We start from the raw sequence: 16,678 nt of genomic DNA on the forward strand, positions 1-16,678 counted from the left end.
AACTGACTGTCCTGCCGTAGGTTTGAAGTTTGGCCTGGAGCTCTATACTTCCTCGGCGTTCCGGCCACCGGTTATGCGCCTCAATAGGATGTTGCCTCGTCTTACAGCACGACTCCTACTGGTATTCTCCTTGTTGCGTTGATCTCGTTTCTCACTCAGCACAATAAACCTCGCTTCTTGTCCTTTCTTGGGGTACCGCCGCTATATCGTGCAGGCGCGGTCCCGTAACGTTCTCTCTGGTTGCTAGGCCTCTGTCAGGATCCCACCCCTGACAGGGACCCCTCCGAATCTTCCCCTACAACACCCTCTGCCACAAGGTGTTGCCTGGTTCCAACCCAGTCAGCTTTCTGAACTAACTTCCTGCCTAACCCCCAGTTTTACCAGATTGTGAGGAGTGGCCTAATACATAGAACCCTTAGCTCCCCCTTGAGGCCAGACTGTGAAGTGTATTGGTGTCTGTGATACCTGGTCAGATGAACTCCTTCAGTGCCATCGGACGTACCATAGCCCCCCTTAGCGGCAGAGCATCAGTACTGCAACGACCAGGACTCTGGGGCGCTGCACTCCCCCCCGGTTAAATCCAGTACTCCTGGACTGGGAAGAAAACAACAATACATGTCAGCAAAAAGACATACTATTTTGAAAATGCAAGTACAAGTAAACTTTTTAACAGAGCTTCCCTTTATGGGAGGTGAGGACACTTGAACGTTACAAACATGGTTAAATATTTTAAATAACATACTATAAATACTTTTCTTACCCAACCGGGTATTCTACTAAGTGCAAAATTTTTGATTAATAATTTAACTTTGCCTTTAAGGACGTACTCGCTGAATCCACTAAAGACCTTCTTATAAAACATTATAAGGCTAATCAACTTTTATGCATTCTCCTTCTTTACATCTGCAGGACCGCCTGTCCTAACTGCTCCAGACCTACTGCCTCTCCTTTCTGTTACAGGACCGCCCCTTTCCGCCCGGGCCTACTGCCTTTCTACTACTATACACGGTATAGAACTTATCATCCATCTTTCAGTTCGGATTACTGAGCCAGCTCTGTATGGCTCCTAGGAGGACTCACTGACTAACCCCGTACGGGTTCACTTTCTGTCCTCATTCTTCTATCAACATCATTAAACATTTCTCACAATCAACTAATTAGCTACATTTAACTTCTTCTTTCAAGACATTATTGCCATTTAACCATCTTAAGGCAACACTGTTCATAAGTGCAATATGTGGACATCCCCTTTAAGAGGGGACCAAGTCTCTATGAGGTAGTGCAACTTCTCAAGCTGCAAGTCTGTTCGCAGTAAGGACTCCGGTGCTGGTTCCAAAACCAGTGTCTTCGCAAAGAGTCTTTCCTTTGTGTAAAACCAGTAGAGAGCACCTTTAAGAAGGTGCAAACTATGTACAAAAAGTTTGTAATCATGCATTGTTCATGATTCAGCAGTTCTTTCAATGATGAATAAACAGGAAACAAAAACAAAAAGCAGAAGAAGGGATCCCGGGTAAACAAAGGGATCCCTTTAAGAATAACCCTAGTCGGGTTTAAAGCAGCAAAAAGCAGGGAAACAAACAGTTAACTATTTACATATCGATGGCATCGAGGTTTACTCTCGCTCTGGCGGCCGTAGCTCCGCATAGACCTCGCTCGGCAAGGTGATCGGCGAGATCGGGGCCTTTAAGAAATGCTCCATACCCGTGGCCCGATCCCAGGGTGTAAAGCGCCGGAGTCTATAGGTCCCAGGTAGGGGGGGTAACGCGACGGGGCCTATCAGCAGGTCCTCTGCTGGCGGGGCAGGGTCGTTCTTCATACCTGCTTCAGATGCGGTCCCTCCCGTGCCGATCTGCTCCGTCTCCGCTGGGATCTGGAACGCTGGTTGCAGGGCCTTGCGCTGCGGCGTTGTACTCTCCGTTCGCAGCATCTCGCTTTTCGGCAGGGCACTGCTTTCTGGCTTTGGAGCGCTGGAACTTCTTTCTTGCTCCGGACCAGACGAGGCTGCTGTCAGATGTCTGGTGAGGCTCCCGTTGATGGTCTTCTTCCACCCGGCCTCAGTGCTCAGCTGCGTCCGCAGGAGTTGGTGGATCAGCTCGTCCGCTCCGGTCTGCAGGAGGTCAGCGTCAACTGTGGAGGTCTGGCTGCGGTGCCTCTCCGGGTAGCTGGGGGAGTCCTCGGCTCCGACCCCACGCTCCGGCTCCGGGCGGCTGGCCATGGAGTCCTCCGTGTGGCTCGCTCCTTCTTCCTCATCCTTTTCCCGCTCTCTCCTCCGTGGGCGGTTTCGCTTTCTTTGCCTCCGCCCTCCATTAAGGATTAGGAGGCGGATCTCGGCTGCTGACGGACACGTCCTCAAGGGACAGAAATACTTAGACTGGGCGGCCATTGTCTTTCGCGCTCTCCAGCTTGTCTACACCCACTCCACGCCCTTCTTCTTCTCCTGCGCTCTCCTTAGCGCTGTAATGGCGGATTTTGGCGGTAAATGGCAACACACAGTCCTTGCAATAAAACTCAGTCCAAGCACAGTAAATCACAGTTCCAAGGCACACATGACCTGATTCTTCAGGCTTAAGTAGATCCTGTTCGTGACGCCAAAATTGCAGCGCCCCCACTGTCGCAGGGCCGAGGGATACCCGGTGCCGGGCCTCTGAGTCTCTGCTCTGGGGTTGTCACGGTGGCTAGACCCGGTCCGTGACCCTGCTGAGGGGCGTACAATGATAGGTGTGCGGGATGGTGGTGATGTTGTAGTGGTGCGGTGCAGGTTGCAGTAAATAACGAGGACACTAGGTTGCAGTCTCTTTACCTCTTTACTGAAGGCTTCAGGATCCTCAATCCGGAATACGGTTAACCGGGCTGCGCAAGCCTGGCCGGTCCGATGGCACATCCAGAGCTCCCTTTGCAGGTGGAAATCTGTGCCTACCTTCTAGCGCTTGTGTGTTGTAGTCCTTCCCTGCTGAGCACCACGGGATAGTCCTCACAACTGTTGTGTCTGTTTCTCGTGTTCCCTCACAACTCGATTCTGATGTTCTTCCACGTCCCCCAGATCTTATGGTTAGGATGCACCCGTATGACGGGGAGGCTCGGAGCTCTTCCGGGACTCTAGCGTCGCCCCACTCCTGTTGTTACCCCCCTTGTGTCTTCCTAGGTCAATTGGGTGAGACAGCCCGCCTATAACTGACTGTCCTGCCGTAGGTTTGAAGTTTGGCCTGGAGCTCTATACTTCCTCGGCGTTCCGGCCACCGGTTATGCGCCTCAATAGGATGTTGCCTCGTCTTACAGCACGACTCCTACTGGTATTCTCCTTGTTGCGTTGATCTCGTTTCTCACTCAGCACAATAAACCTCGCTTCTTGTCCTTTCTTGGGGTACCGCCGCTATATCGTGCAGGCGCGGTCCCGTAACGTTCTCTCTGGTTGCTAGGCCACTGTCAGGATCCCACCCCTGACAGGGACCCCTCCGAATCTTCCCCTACAACACCCTCTGCCACAAGGTGTTGCCTGGTTCCAACCCAGTCAGCTTTCTGAACTAACTTCCTGCCTAACCCCCAGTTTTACCAGATTGTGAGGAGTGGCCTAATACATAGAACCCTTAGCTCCCCCTGGAGGCCAGACTGTGAAGTGTATTGGTGTCTGTGATACCTGGTCGGATGAACTCCTTCAGTGCCATCAGACATACCATAGCCCCCCTTAGCGGCGGAGCAACAATACTGCAACGACCAGGACTCTGGGGCGCTGCATCAGCTTGGCATAAGCCCCGATGTTCCCTGAACGGTTCATCAAGCATACTCGAACCCCATTCAATGGGAGGCAAATCCAAACACATAGACAACACCTTCAGGGGGCCAAAAAGCGGCCAAAACAGATCAAATTAGGGGCAGACACCAGGAAAAGTGGCATCAATTGACCCAGAGTACAAATAGGATGCATGGGACAGGGTCTGGGCCAGCATTTACAGCTTTGAATTTAGGTTCAAATTAAAGGAAACCTGTCACCCCCAAAATCGAAGGTGAGCTAAGCCCACCGGCATCAGGGGCTTATCTACAGCATTCTGTAATGCTGTAGATAAGCCCCCGATGTAACCTGAAAGATGAGAAAAAGAGGTTAGATTATACTCACCTGGGGGGGGGGGGGGGCGGTCCGATGGGCGTCCCGGTCCGGTCCAACGCCTCCCATCTTCTTACAATGACGTCCTCTTCTTGTAGTCACGCTGCGGTTCCGGCGCAGGTGTACTTTGTCCTGTTGAGGGCAGAGCAAAGTGCTGCAGTGCGCAGATGCTGGGCCTCTCTGACCTTTCCCGGCGCCTGCGCACTGCAGTACTTTGCCCTCAACAGGGCAGACAATGTACGCCTCCGCCGGAGCCGCAGCGTGAATACAAGAAGGGGACGTCATCGTAAGAAGATGGGAGGCCCCGGACCGGACCGCGACGCCCATCGGACCGCCCCCCGAGGTGAGTATAATCTAACCTCTTTTTCTCATCTTTCAGGATACATCGGGGGCTTATCTACAGCATTACAGCAATGCTGTAGATAAGCCCCTGATGTCGGTGGGCTTAGCTCACCTTCGATTTTGCGGGTAACAGGTTCCCTTTAAGAGGTGGGTGATGTACCAGTGTAAGGGTACATGCACATGTTGCAGATTTGCCTGTGGAATTTTCTGTGCAAATTCTGCATCTCTTGGCAGAAGATGCAGGTAAAAATCCACGCGAATTTGATGCGTTTTTTTAATGTGGATTTTCATGAGGATTAGTATGCGTTTTTGAAAGCTAAATAAAGATCTATTATGGAACAAAAGATAAAAAAGAATTGTGATGTCATTTCTTGTTCAACCTCTTCATTTACATACTCCATTGAACAATAATGTTTACAAACACAGCTAGCTAGATAGATAATATATAGGTAGATAGATCTATAGACAAAGACCGTGTTGTGAGGTCGAAACGTTGCACCACTTGGTGCTGGATTAAAAGACACAATTTTTCCTTGAACTGGAGTGCTGCCTGATTTTTTTTCCATTTATATTTTGCATTGGACAACCGCATATTCAGGAAGTATTGCACCCTAAGTCTGCTCAAGTTTGTGCTACTACCTGTCTTTACTATTTAGATCTACAGATAATACCAAGCCCGATGTTTAGTAATAAACATAATAAAATGGTACATAAAGAGTTAAATAAAGACAAAGACACACACACACACACACACACACACACACACACACACACACACACACACACACTCACACACACTCTGCATTAGGCCGGGGTCACACTTGTGAGAAACTCAAACGAGTCTCGCATCTCAATACCCGGCACTGCCGGCTCATTCAGCTGCATAGAAATATATGCAGCCGCACACTCCGGTCCCGAGTGCCGGCGGCAGTGCCAGGTATGGATGCGAGAGACTCGTGCGAGTTTCTCACAAGTGGGACCCCAGCCTTAAATGTAATATCTTTATCAAAAAATTGAAAAAAAAAAAGGTGTGGGCTCCAGCGCAATTTTCTGCACCAGAGAGGGAAAGCCAGCGACTAGGGGCTGATGTTTATAGCCTGGGAAGGGTAACCATGGATCTTCCCAGGCTATGAATCTCAGCCCGCAGCTGTATATTTAGCCTTTACTGGCTATTAAAATAGGGGGACCCCCCAAAAAACACATGGGGTCCCCCTATAATTAATAGCCAGAAAAGGCTATGCAGACAGCTGCGGGCTGATATTCATAGCCTAGGAAGGGACCATGGATATTGGCCCCCCGGCTACAAACATCAGCTTCCAGCCGCCCCAGAAATGGTGCATCTCTAAGATGAGCCAATTCCGGCACGTAGCCTCTCTCTTCCCACTGCCCTGTAGCGGTGGCATATGGCGTAATAGGGGGTTAATGTCATTTGAATTGTAAGGTGACATCAAGCCAGCTTAGTAATGGAGAGGCATCAATAAGACACCTATCCATTACGAATCCTACAGTTGTTAATGGGTTAAATAAACACACACATGCAGAATAAAGTATTTTAATGAAATAAAGCACCACACAGTTTTGCCATCTTTATTGTTCTGCCAATCCATGCAACTCCCTCGATCTCCTGGAAAAAAATAAAAAATAATAAACCAACACAAATACTCCCTGGTCCGACGCAGTCCATTTAATAACGAATGTCCCACAATGATCTCCCCTAGGAGGAGATGTGACAGCTCCATAGGCCTCTGGTGACACACTGACAGGAGACAATGGCTCCTGCAGTGTTATCACCGAGGGTTCAATGGCCTCTCACTTTACAGGACTGCTGCGTGCGAATTTTCCCACGCAGTGGTGCAGCAAGTGAGTATGAACTCTGAAACCTTAAAGCGTGTACACTAGATTACAGAAACTGTGTAAAGTTTATTGAAAAGTACATTAATGCAGAGTACAGCCGATGAGGGGTCATATCAGTGCTCACACCGAGTGCAGGTGTAGCCAACGGATAGAGAGAGAGGATGTACTGAATGGACCCTTCCATATTAGGTTACAGGGGTTTTATGACCTCCCATTATAAATCCATAGACATTAAAGGGGTTGTCCGGCCTTAGGCTACAAATCTGCAGTTTATGTGAGTGTAGACTTGTGAATCCTCACAAAGTGTGCGCTGCATGCTATGAGGATTCTCCAGGAGTGGGCGGTCATGTGATTTGCATATTTCCAGCCACATTCTGACTAAACGTGTCCTGCCTCGTTCAACTCACTGATCGAGGCTATGAACGACTAGTCGGCATGTGACCACATTTATGCAAATCACATACCTGCGGTCAGGCTCCCGCCACTACACCAGAAGATATTTGTAGTGCGCACTGTATGTGAATTTTCACAGGTCTACAGTCATGTAGAGTGACTGCAGACTTGCAGCTAAACGCTGGACAACCACTTTAATAGGGAGTTGGTTCCTACCTTGCAGCTCTTCAGTACTTTGTAACCCCTGACTACGTGGTCTCCACTTTGTGGCTAAGTTGCTGTGGTTCCTAAATGCTTCCACTTTTCATTAATATCCCTCAGAGGTGATCGTATAATATTAACCCCTTTCTGACATCAGACGTAATATTCCGTCGAGGTGACCTGGTCCCGTTTGACCATCGACGGGATAGTACGGGGGGAGCGCGGCTGGGTGTCAGCTGATTATCACAGCTGACACCCGGCACTATGTGCCAGGAACAGTCATGGACTGCTCCGGGCACTTTAACCCCTGGAACACTGTGATCAAACAAGATTGCATAGAGAAGCATCGCGCAGGGAGGGGGCTCCCTGCCTGCTTCCCTGAGACCCTCAGAACAACGCGATGTGATCGCGTTGTTCTTAGGGTCTCCTCCGGTCTCCTCCCTGCAGGCCCCCGAATCCAAGATGGCCGTGGGGTCCTTCCGGGTCCTGCAGGGAGGTGACTTGACAGTGCCTCCTGAGAACAGGCACAGGCAAGCCTCTTTCACTGCCTGTCAGATCACTGATCTGACACAGTGCTGTGCAAAGTGTCAGATCAGCGATGTGACTTTATACAGTAGTGTCCCACCCTGGGACAATGTAAAAAAGTTTTAAAAAAAAATTTATACTGTGTAAAAATATTTTTTTTAAATTCCTTAATAAAGAAAAAAAATAAAATAAATATTGTTCCAAAAAATACATTTCTTTATATAAATAAAAAAAAACAATAAAAGTACACATATTTGGTATCCCCACATCCGTAACGACCCAGCCTATAAAACTGTCCCACTAGTTAACCTCTTCAGTGAACACCGTAAAAAAAAAAAAAGAAGCAAAACAATGCTTTATCATCATACGACTGAACAAAAAGTGGAATAACATGCAATCAAAAAGACAGATATAAACATTGTCCCGTTAAAAACGTAATTTTGTCCAGCAAAAAACGAGCCGCCATACAGCGCCATCAGCGTAAAAATAAAAAAGTTATAGCTCTCAGAGTAAAGCGATGCAAAAAAAAATATTTTTTATATTAAATAGTGTTTGTTGCATAAAAGCGCCAAAACATAAAAAATGATATAAATGAGGTATCGCTGTAATCGTACTGACCTGAAGAATAAAACTGCTTTATCAATTTTACCACATACAGAACGGTATAAACGCCCCCCCAAAAGAAATTCATGAATTGCTGGTTTTTGTTCATTCTCCCTCCCAAAAATTATAATAAAAAGTGATCAAAAAATGTCTTGTGCCTGAAAATGGTACCAATAAAAACATCAACTCGTCACGCAAAAAAACAAGACCTCACATGACTCTGAGGGCCAAAATATGGAAAAGTTATAGTTCTCAAAATATGCTGATGCAAAAACTATTTTTTTGCAATAAAAAGCATCTTTTAGCACGTGTCAGCTGCCAAACATAAAAACCCGACATAAAAACCGCTATAAATAGTAAATCAAACCCCCGTTTTTCACCTCCTTACTTAGGGAAAAATAATAAAATAAAAAAATGCATTTATTTCCATTTTCCCATTAGGGTTGGGGATAATGTTAGGGCTAAAGTTAGGGTTAGGGTTGGGGCTAAAGGTAGGGTTGGGGCTAAAGTTAGGGTTGGGCAAAAGTTAGGGTTGGGGTTAGGATCACGTTTACGGCTGGGATTAGGGTTAGGGTTGGGATTACGGTTGGGGTTAGGGGTGAGTCAGGGTTAGGGATGTGGTTAGGGTTATGGTTGGGATTAGGTTTAGCGGTGTGTTGGGGTTAGGGGTGTGTTGGGGTTAGGGTTGTGATTAGGGTTAGGGGTGTGTTCGGGTTAGGGGTGTGCTCGGGTTAGGGGTGTGGTTATGGTTATAGTTGGGATTAGGGTTAGGAGTGTGTTGGGGTTAGGGTTGGAGTTAGAATTGGGGGGTTTCCACTGTTTAGGCACATCAGGGGCTCTCCAAATGCAACATGGTGTCCGATCTCAATTCCAGCCAATTCTGCGTTGAAAAAGTAAAACGGTGCTCCTTCGCTTCTGAGCTCTGCCGTGCACCCAAACAGTGGTTTACCCCAACATATGGGGTATCAGCGTACTAAGGACAAATTGCACAACAACTTTTGTGGTCCAATTTCTCCTGTTACCCAGGGGAAAAAAAAAAAATTGGGGGTGAAAAGATCATTTTTATAAACTGTTTAGGTACATCAGGGGCTCTGCAAATGCAACATGACGCCCGCAGACCATTCCATTAAAGTCTGCATTCCAAAACAGCGCTCCTTCCCTTCCGAGCTCTGCCATGCGCCCAAACGGTGGTTCCCCCCCACATATGGGGTATCAACTTACACAGGACAAATTGCACAACAACTTTTGCGGTCCAATTTCTCCTGTTACCCTTGGGAAAATAAAAAATTAGGGGCTAAAAGATAATTTTTGTGAAAAAATATGATTTTTTTATCTTTACCGCTCTACATTATAAACTTCTGTGAAGCACTTGGGGGTTCAAAGTGCTCTCCACACATCTAGATAAGTTCCTTAGGGGGTTTACTTTCCAAAATGGTGTCAATTGTGGGGGATTTCCACTGTTTAGGCACATCAGGGGCTCTCCAAACGCGACATGGTGTCCGATCTCAATTCCAGCCAATTTTGCACTGAAAAGTCAAAAGGCGCTCTTTCCCTTCCGAGCTCTGCCATGCGCCCAAACAGTGGTTTACCCCCACATACGGGGTATCAGCGTACTCAGGACAAATTGTACAACAACTTTTGGTGTTCAATTTCTCCTGTTACTGTAGCGCCCCCACCGCCGCAGGGCCGAGGGGTACCCGGTACCGGGCCTCTGAGTCTCTGCTCTGGGGTTGTCACGGTGGCTAGGCCCCGGTCCGTGACCCTGCCGTGGGGCGTACAGTGAATAATAGATATGGATGATGGTGGTGACGCTGTGGTGGTGCAGTGCAGTAAATAACGAGGACACCAGGTTGCAGTCTCTTTACCTCTTTACTGAAGATCTCTGAGTCCTCAGTCCGGAACACGGTTCACCAGGCTGCGCAAGTCCGGCCGGTCCAATGGCACCTCCAGAGTTCTCTTCACAGGTGGAAATCGGTGCCTTCCTACTAGCGCTATGTGTTGTGGTCCTTCCCTGCTGTGCTTACGGAAAGTCCCCCACAACTGTTGTGTCTGTTTCTTAAGTTCCCTCACAACTCGATTAGATGATGTTCTGCTAATCCTCCGTCCCTCCCTGATGTTCTGGTTGGGACGGCACCCGTTTGACGGGTAGGCTCGGAGCTCTTCCGGGACCCTAGAGTCGCCCCTCTCCACAAGTTGTCCCCCAAGACTGCATAGGTGATTTAGGTTAGACAGCCCGCCTTAAACTGACTGTCCTGCCGCTGTTTGGAGTATTGCTTGAAGCTGAATGTTATGATACTCCCTCGGTGTTCCGGCCACCGGTAGTGCGCCTCAGTAGGATGTTGCTTCGGTCTTACAGCACGACTCCTACTGGTATTTCTCCTTTTGCATGATCTCGTTTCTCACTCAGCACAATCTATCTCTCTTCTAGTCCTTTCTTGGGCACCGCCGCTACCCGGAGCAGGCACGGTCCCGTTACGTTCGTTCAAGTTGCCAAGCCTCTGTCAGGATCCCACCCCTGACAGAGACCCTACTGTATCTTCCCCCACAACACCCTCTGCCACAAGGTGTTGCCTGGTTCCAACCCAGTCAGCTTTCTCATCTAACTTCCTGCCTGACCCCCAGTTTACCCACTATGGTGGGGAGTGGCCTAATGAATAGCACCCTTAGCTCCCCCCGGAGGCCCGGCTGTGAAATGTATTGGTGTCTGTGATACCTGATCCGATGAACTCCTTCAGTGCCATCAGACGTACCATAGCTCCCCATAGTGGCGGAGCCACAGTACTGCAACGACCAGGACTCTGGGGCGCTGCACTCCCCCCTGGTTAAACACAGTACTCCGGGACTGGGAAGAAAACAACAATACAAGTTAGCAAAAAGACATACAGTTTTGTTGAGTGCAATAACAATAAGTATACTTGAACAGGCTTCCCTTTATGGGAGGTAAGGACACTTGAACGTTACAAATATGGTTAAATATCATAGCAACATGCTATAAATAACTCTTCTTACCCAACCGGGTATTCTACTAAGTGCAAAATTGTTGAACAATAATTTAACATTGCCTTTAAGGACATACACTCTGAATCCACTAAAGACCTTCCTATAATCACATTATAAGGTAATTTAACTTTTTCATTCTCCTTCTTTAAATCTGCAGGACCGCCTGTCCTAACGGCACCAGACCTACTGCCTCTCCTTTCTATGCAGGACCGCCCCGTTCAGCCCGGGCCTACTGCCTTTTCCGCTACTATACACAGTATAGAACATAACATTACTTTCAGTTTAAGAGCACTGAGCCATCTCTACATGACTCCTATGAGGACTCAGGGTTTACCTTCTATCCTAACTACCTATCAACATTATCAGAACATTCTCTACTAAACATTAAGCCTTCTCATTATCTTTCTCACTATCTTTCACTTTTTCTTTTCAGAGAACATCATCAGCATTTCTTCACAATCAACTAGTTAAATACATATAACTTACTCACATAAACATTATCATCACTTTCTTTGGTCAAGACATTATTGCTTCCAGTCTTAAAGCAATATCACGGTTTAAGCGCAACAAATGAACATCCCCTTTAAGAGGGGAACAAGTCTCTATGAGGTAGCATATCTTCTCAAGCTACCAGTCCATACTCAGCAAAGGTTCCAGTGTGGTATCTTCACAAAGACTCCTTCTTTAAGTAAAACCAGTAGGGAGCGCCTTTAATAAGGTGCAAACTATATACAAGAAGTTCGGATCATGCACTGTTCATGATTTCAGCAGTTCTTTTCAACTAAAAACTTGTGCAAAACTTTGGAAAACCAACCAAAAACAAAACAATAGGGATCCCAAGTCAACAGAAGGATCCCCTTAAGAGTTAACCCTGGACGGGTTCAGCAGCAAAAATCAGGAAACAAACAAGCCGTTAAGAACTATGTACATATTCATGGTATCGAGGTTTATCCTTCTAAATCTGGGGTTGATCTTCGTTCCCCGGCCTCTGCTGCACCTGCACTGGTAGTTGGTCTCTCAGATGCCATCAGATCAGCCGGGGTCTGGATCTGAAGGCTAATCCTGCTTGCAAGTTCGGTAGCCGCTACAAGGCGTACAGTGGTGATGGGGACAAGGTCTGGCAAATCGGGATCAGTCACGATCGGGGCAACAGGGGGCGCTCTCTCAGGTTCACACCATCGAACGTTCCGGGCACACCATCCTCGTGCATTCCGATGACGGGTGTAGGTCACCTGATCCCCCCTTTGTAGTGGGTCGCCATTTCGACTGCAGCAGGGGGTTTTCACGTTATAGCTAGTAACAAAGACATCAGTAGATAGCCCCGGTTCCTGTATGGAGCCCCATCCCCTCTTCGGGTGGTAGGCCAGCACAGTTCCCCGCTTTACCACGTCCTTCCTGGCGGGCGCATACTTCTTGCGCCGTGTATCATGTTGTTCGGTCTCGTCTCGATCTTTCCAGTGTTGTATTAGACATTGCTTATACTGTTCCCAGGTAAGTACCGCAAGGGTGAGGCCATCCTCCCGGGTCCCATCTGGCCCGGTCCAGGGGGTGTCCCACCGGAGGATCATCCCGTCTAGGCCCACATCTAGGGGTTCTCCCATCTTGGTTGGTAGCGGAGGCACTAGCTTCCCCATCGCGTTAGAGGTGAGGATGACCCGTTCCACTAAGAAGGAACGATCATTGCTGGGGTGAGGAGCGGTCACAGGGGCGGGATCGGTCAGGGGAGCCGGATCGGTCGGGGGAGCAGAATCGGCCAGGGGAGTAGGGATGCCGTCCATACCTGCGCCTAATGTGATTCCTCCGATGTCGCTCCGGTCCGTTGACAAGGACACTGGAATCGGCTGCAGCCCGGACCGCGGCTCCTCCGGAGTCACCCCTTGATGTGACTCCGCCCTCCCTGGTTCCGTGGCTGGGATAGGTTGGCTCGGCTCCTCTGCTGGCGGCTCCAAGGAGTTCGGGTCCCTCACCGGCGGTGGACGCGAGTCCGCTTCTGATGGGTGAGGGCAAGCCGGGATCACCTCGCCGTTGCTCGGGCACTTGCTGTTCATCGTCGCTGTCTGGCATTCGGCGGCAATGCATGCACCTGGCTCCGCCATTTCTCCGAGGTCGAGTTCCTCCTTCACCTCGTTCCCGCCGTTGCAAATCAGGAGGCGGCTCTCCTCTGCTGCTGGGCAGGTCGTCATCTCGCAGCAGGAGTTCGAGGGGGCGGTCGCTACTTCTGGCGCCGCTTTGGTAGTCTCCTCCCATGGCACGCCCTTCTTCTTCCTCTGCGCTCCCTGTGACGCTGCAATGGCGGCGGTTTTTGGCGCAAACTTTTGGCGGTAAATGGCGCAGCACACAGTCTTTACAATAAAGTACAGTCCAAGCACAACAAATCACAGTTCCAAGGCACACATGACCTGATTCTTCAGGCTTAAGTAGATCCTGTTCGTGACGCCAAGTTGTAGCGCCCCCACCGCCGCAGGGCCGAGGGGTACCCGGTACCGGGCCTCTGAGTCTCTGCTCTGGGGTTGTCACGGCGGCTAGGCCCCGGTCCGTGACCCTGCCGTGGGGCGTACAGTGAATAATAGATATGGATGATGGTGGTGACGCTGTGGTGGTGCAGTGCAGTAAATAACGAGGACACCAGGTTGCAGTTTCTTTACCTCTTTACTGAAGATCTCTGAGTCCTCAGTCCGGAACACGGTTCACCAGGCTGCGCAAGTCCGGCCGGTCCAATGGCACCTCCAGAGTTCTCTTCACAGGTGGAAATCGGTGCCTTCCTACTAGCGCTATGTGTTGTGGTCCTTCCCTGCTGTGCTTACGGAAAGTCCCCCACAACTGTTGTGTCTGTTTCTTAAGTTCCCTCACAACTCGATTAGATGATGTTCTGCTAATCCTCCGTCCCTCCCTGATGTTCTGGTTGGGACGGCACCCATTTGACGGGTAGGCTCGGAGCTCTTCCGGGACCCTAGAGTCGCCCCTCTCCACAAGTTGCCCCCCAAGACTGCATAGGTGATTTAGGTTAGACAGCCCGCCTTAAACTGACTGTCCTGCCGCTGTTTGGAGTATTGCTTGAAGCTGAATGTTATGATAGTCCCTCGGCGTTCCGGCCATCGGTAGTGCGCCTCAGTAGGATGTTGCTTCGGTCTTACAGCACGACTCCTACTGGTATTTCTCCTTTTGCGTGATCTCGTTTCTCACTCAGCACAATCTATCTCTCTTCTAGTCCTTTCTTGGGCACCGCCGCTACCCGGAGCAGGCACGGTCCCGTTACGTTCGTTCAAGTTGCCAAGCCTCTGTCAGGATCCCACCCTTGACAGAGACCCTACTGTATCTTCCCCCACAACACCCTCTGCCACAAGGTGTTGCCTGGTTCCAACCCAGTCAGCTTTCTCATCTAACTTCCTGCCTGACCCCCAGTTTACCCACTATGGTGGGGAGTGGCCTAATGAATAGCACCCTTAGCTCCCCCCGGAGGCCCGGCTGTGAAATGTATTGGTGTCTGTGATACCTGATCCGATGAACTCCTTCAGTGCCATCAGACGCACCATAGCTCCCCATAGTGGCAGAGCCACAGTACTGCAACAACCAGGACTCTGGGGCGCTGCATTACCATTGGTAAAATAAAACAAATTGGATCTGAAGCAAATTTTTGGTGAAAAGTTAAATGTTCAATTATTTTTAAACATTCAAAAAATTCCCGTGAAGCACATGAAGTGTTAATAAACTTCTTGAATGTGTTTTGAACACCTTGAGGGGTGCAGTTTTTAGAATGGTGTCACTTTTGGGTATCTTCTATCATATAGACCCCTCAAAGTGACTCAAATAGTGTTGTAAAAATGAGAAATCGTGGGTCAAATTTTAACCCTTATAACTCCCTAATAAAAAAAATTTTGGTTCCAAAATTGTGCTGATGTAAAGTAGGTAAAGAAATTTGGCGCGCACTCAGGATAATAAGGGAGCAAGGTGCTGGTGTAATGGGCTGTAGAAGCCCCAAATACAATGGAGGATATATAGTACACCGCACGCTCTAAGTATATAAGATGCAATAGTGACAATTTATTAATGACATGAACAAATATGTGTTTGAAAGCGACCAGAAGTAATTATGACGTTTCGGCTCTACCAGAGCCTTAATCATACAATCGCTGGGAAAAACAGAAATAAAAATACATAAACAACATGTAAAATATTCAATACAATGACAATACAATGACAATAGCAAATGGCAAACAAAAACAATATGGTTTCCCCATTGGATAAAGGAAAGGTAAAAAATAAAATTAATGACTGCAAAAATCATGATGCATAGTTTGTGGAAAACACCACGTATACCAGAAAGAAGACTGGAAGATGTTTTGATGTGAAGGGGGCAGAGGGCTAAGGCAGCCAGGTCACATGACTATATTAACAGGAAAAATAAAGGAAGATATTTTACCTTTATTATGCAAAAAGTAGAGGATAGAGATCCTTGAAGGTTCGTGATACAAACTGTAAAGAGATGGTGAATATAAATGAGAAAAGGAGTAGGTACATAGAAGGTATAGATACTTATGAAAACATGGCATGTAGTATACCTTTAGGCGTTATGCTGCTGTGTACGTTATGCTGCAGGTGAATGCCCTGATGTAGGGTCTGTAAGTGAGTAAGGGCATGGGTGAATATAAGTTAAAACTCTACATGGTGGCGGCCGAGTGCAGTCCTGTTGTGAGCGCATAATTACCTGGAATGTGTGTCTGTAAGTGGCGCTCCCGCACCCTGCTGCTTCAGTGTAGCGTGACCGGCGGTGCTGGGACTTATGTGTGCGCTCGTGAAGCCGGAAGTAGGACCTGTGGCCCGGAAGTGACGCAAGCGGAATGTAGAATTGAAACTACGCATGTGCGGCCGGCGAACTAGTGTATGCCTGGTTTCTAGGGAACACAGGCGCTGCAGTAAGCTGCCGCTCTGTGTACGAATCAGATAGGCGGTGTGCATAGCGTGCGCACACATATGAGATAGTGTGACATGATAGAATGGTGTGATCATGCTTTAGATATGCGGGCAATTGTGTAATTATGTTAAACAAAGGGAGAACAATATGCAGCACAGGACAGGACAGGGACAGGAGATTAAAGTGTGTAAAACAATTTTTTTGGGGGGAAAGTACCGAGTTAGTATAAAATAGAATGGAATTAATGGTAAATATATTGGGAGATATGCCTGTGATAAACCCTGGATAAAGGGAACTCACCAGCATGGTCAGCGTGTCTGCAAGGGAAGAAGAGATAATTAGTACAAGATTCTTAGAGTAACCAATCGATTTCCCTATTAAGACCTCTTGGAGAGAGGGTATCTAACGTATAAATCCAATACGTTTCCCTGGACTTCAACTGTTTAACGTGATTACCACCCCGTCTAGAGCGGGGTACCTGCTCGATGATCTGGAATTTTAATTGTGCCACGGAGTATCTAGCTTTGGCAAAATGATCTGGGAGAGGGAGCCAAGTTTTGTTACATCTAATGGTTGATTTGTGGCTTGTGGTCCTATCTCTTACGTGTTGGGTGGTTTCCCCCACGTAGAGAAGGCCACACGGCTATTTAATGACGTAGATTACAAAATTTGATTCACACGTATAGAACCCACGGATAGGGAAAGATTTCCCAGTCCTAGGGTGGGTCACATTATCGGACTTGATCAAG

Source organism: Ranitomeya variabilis, chromosome 2, assembly GCF_051348905.1.
Source record: "Ranitomeya variabilis isolate aRanVar5 chromosome 2, aRanVar5.hap1, whole genome shotgun sequence".
In the NCBI taxonomy this organism is placed as follows: Eukaryota; Metazoa; Chordata; class Amphibia; order Anura; family Dendrobatidae; genus Ranitomeya; species Ranitomeya variabilis.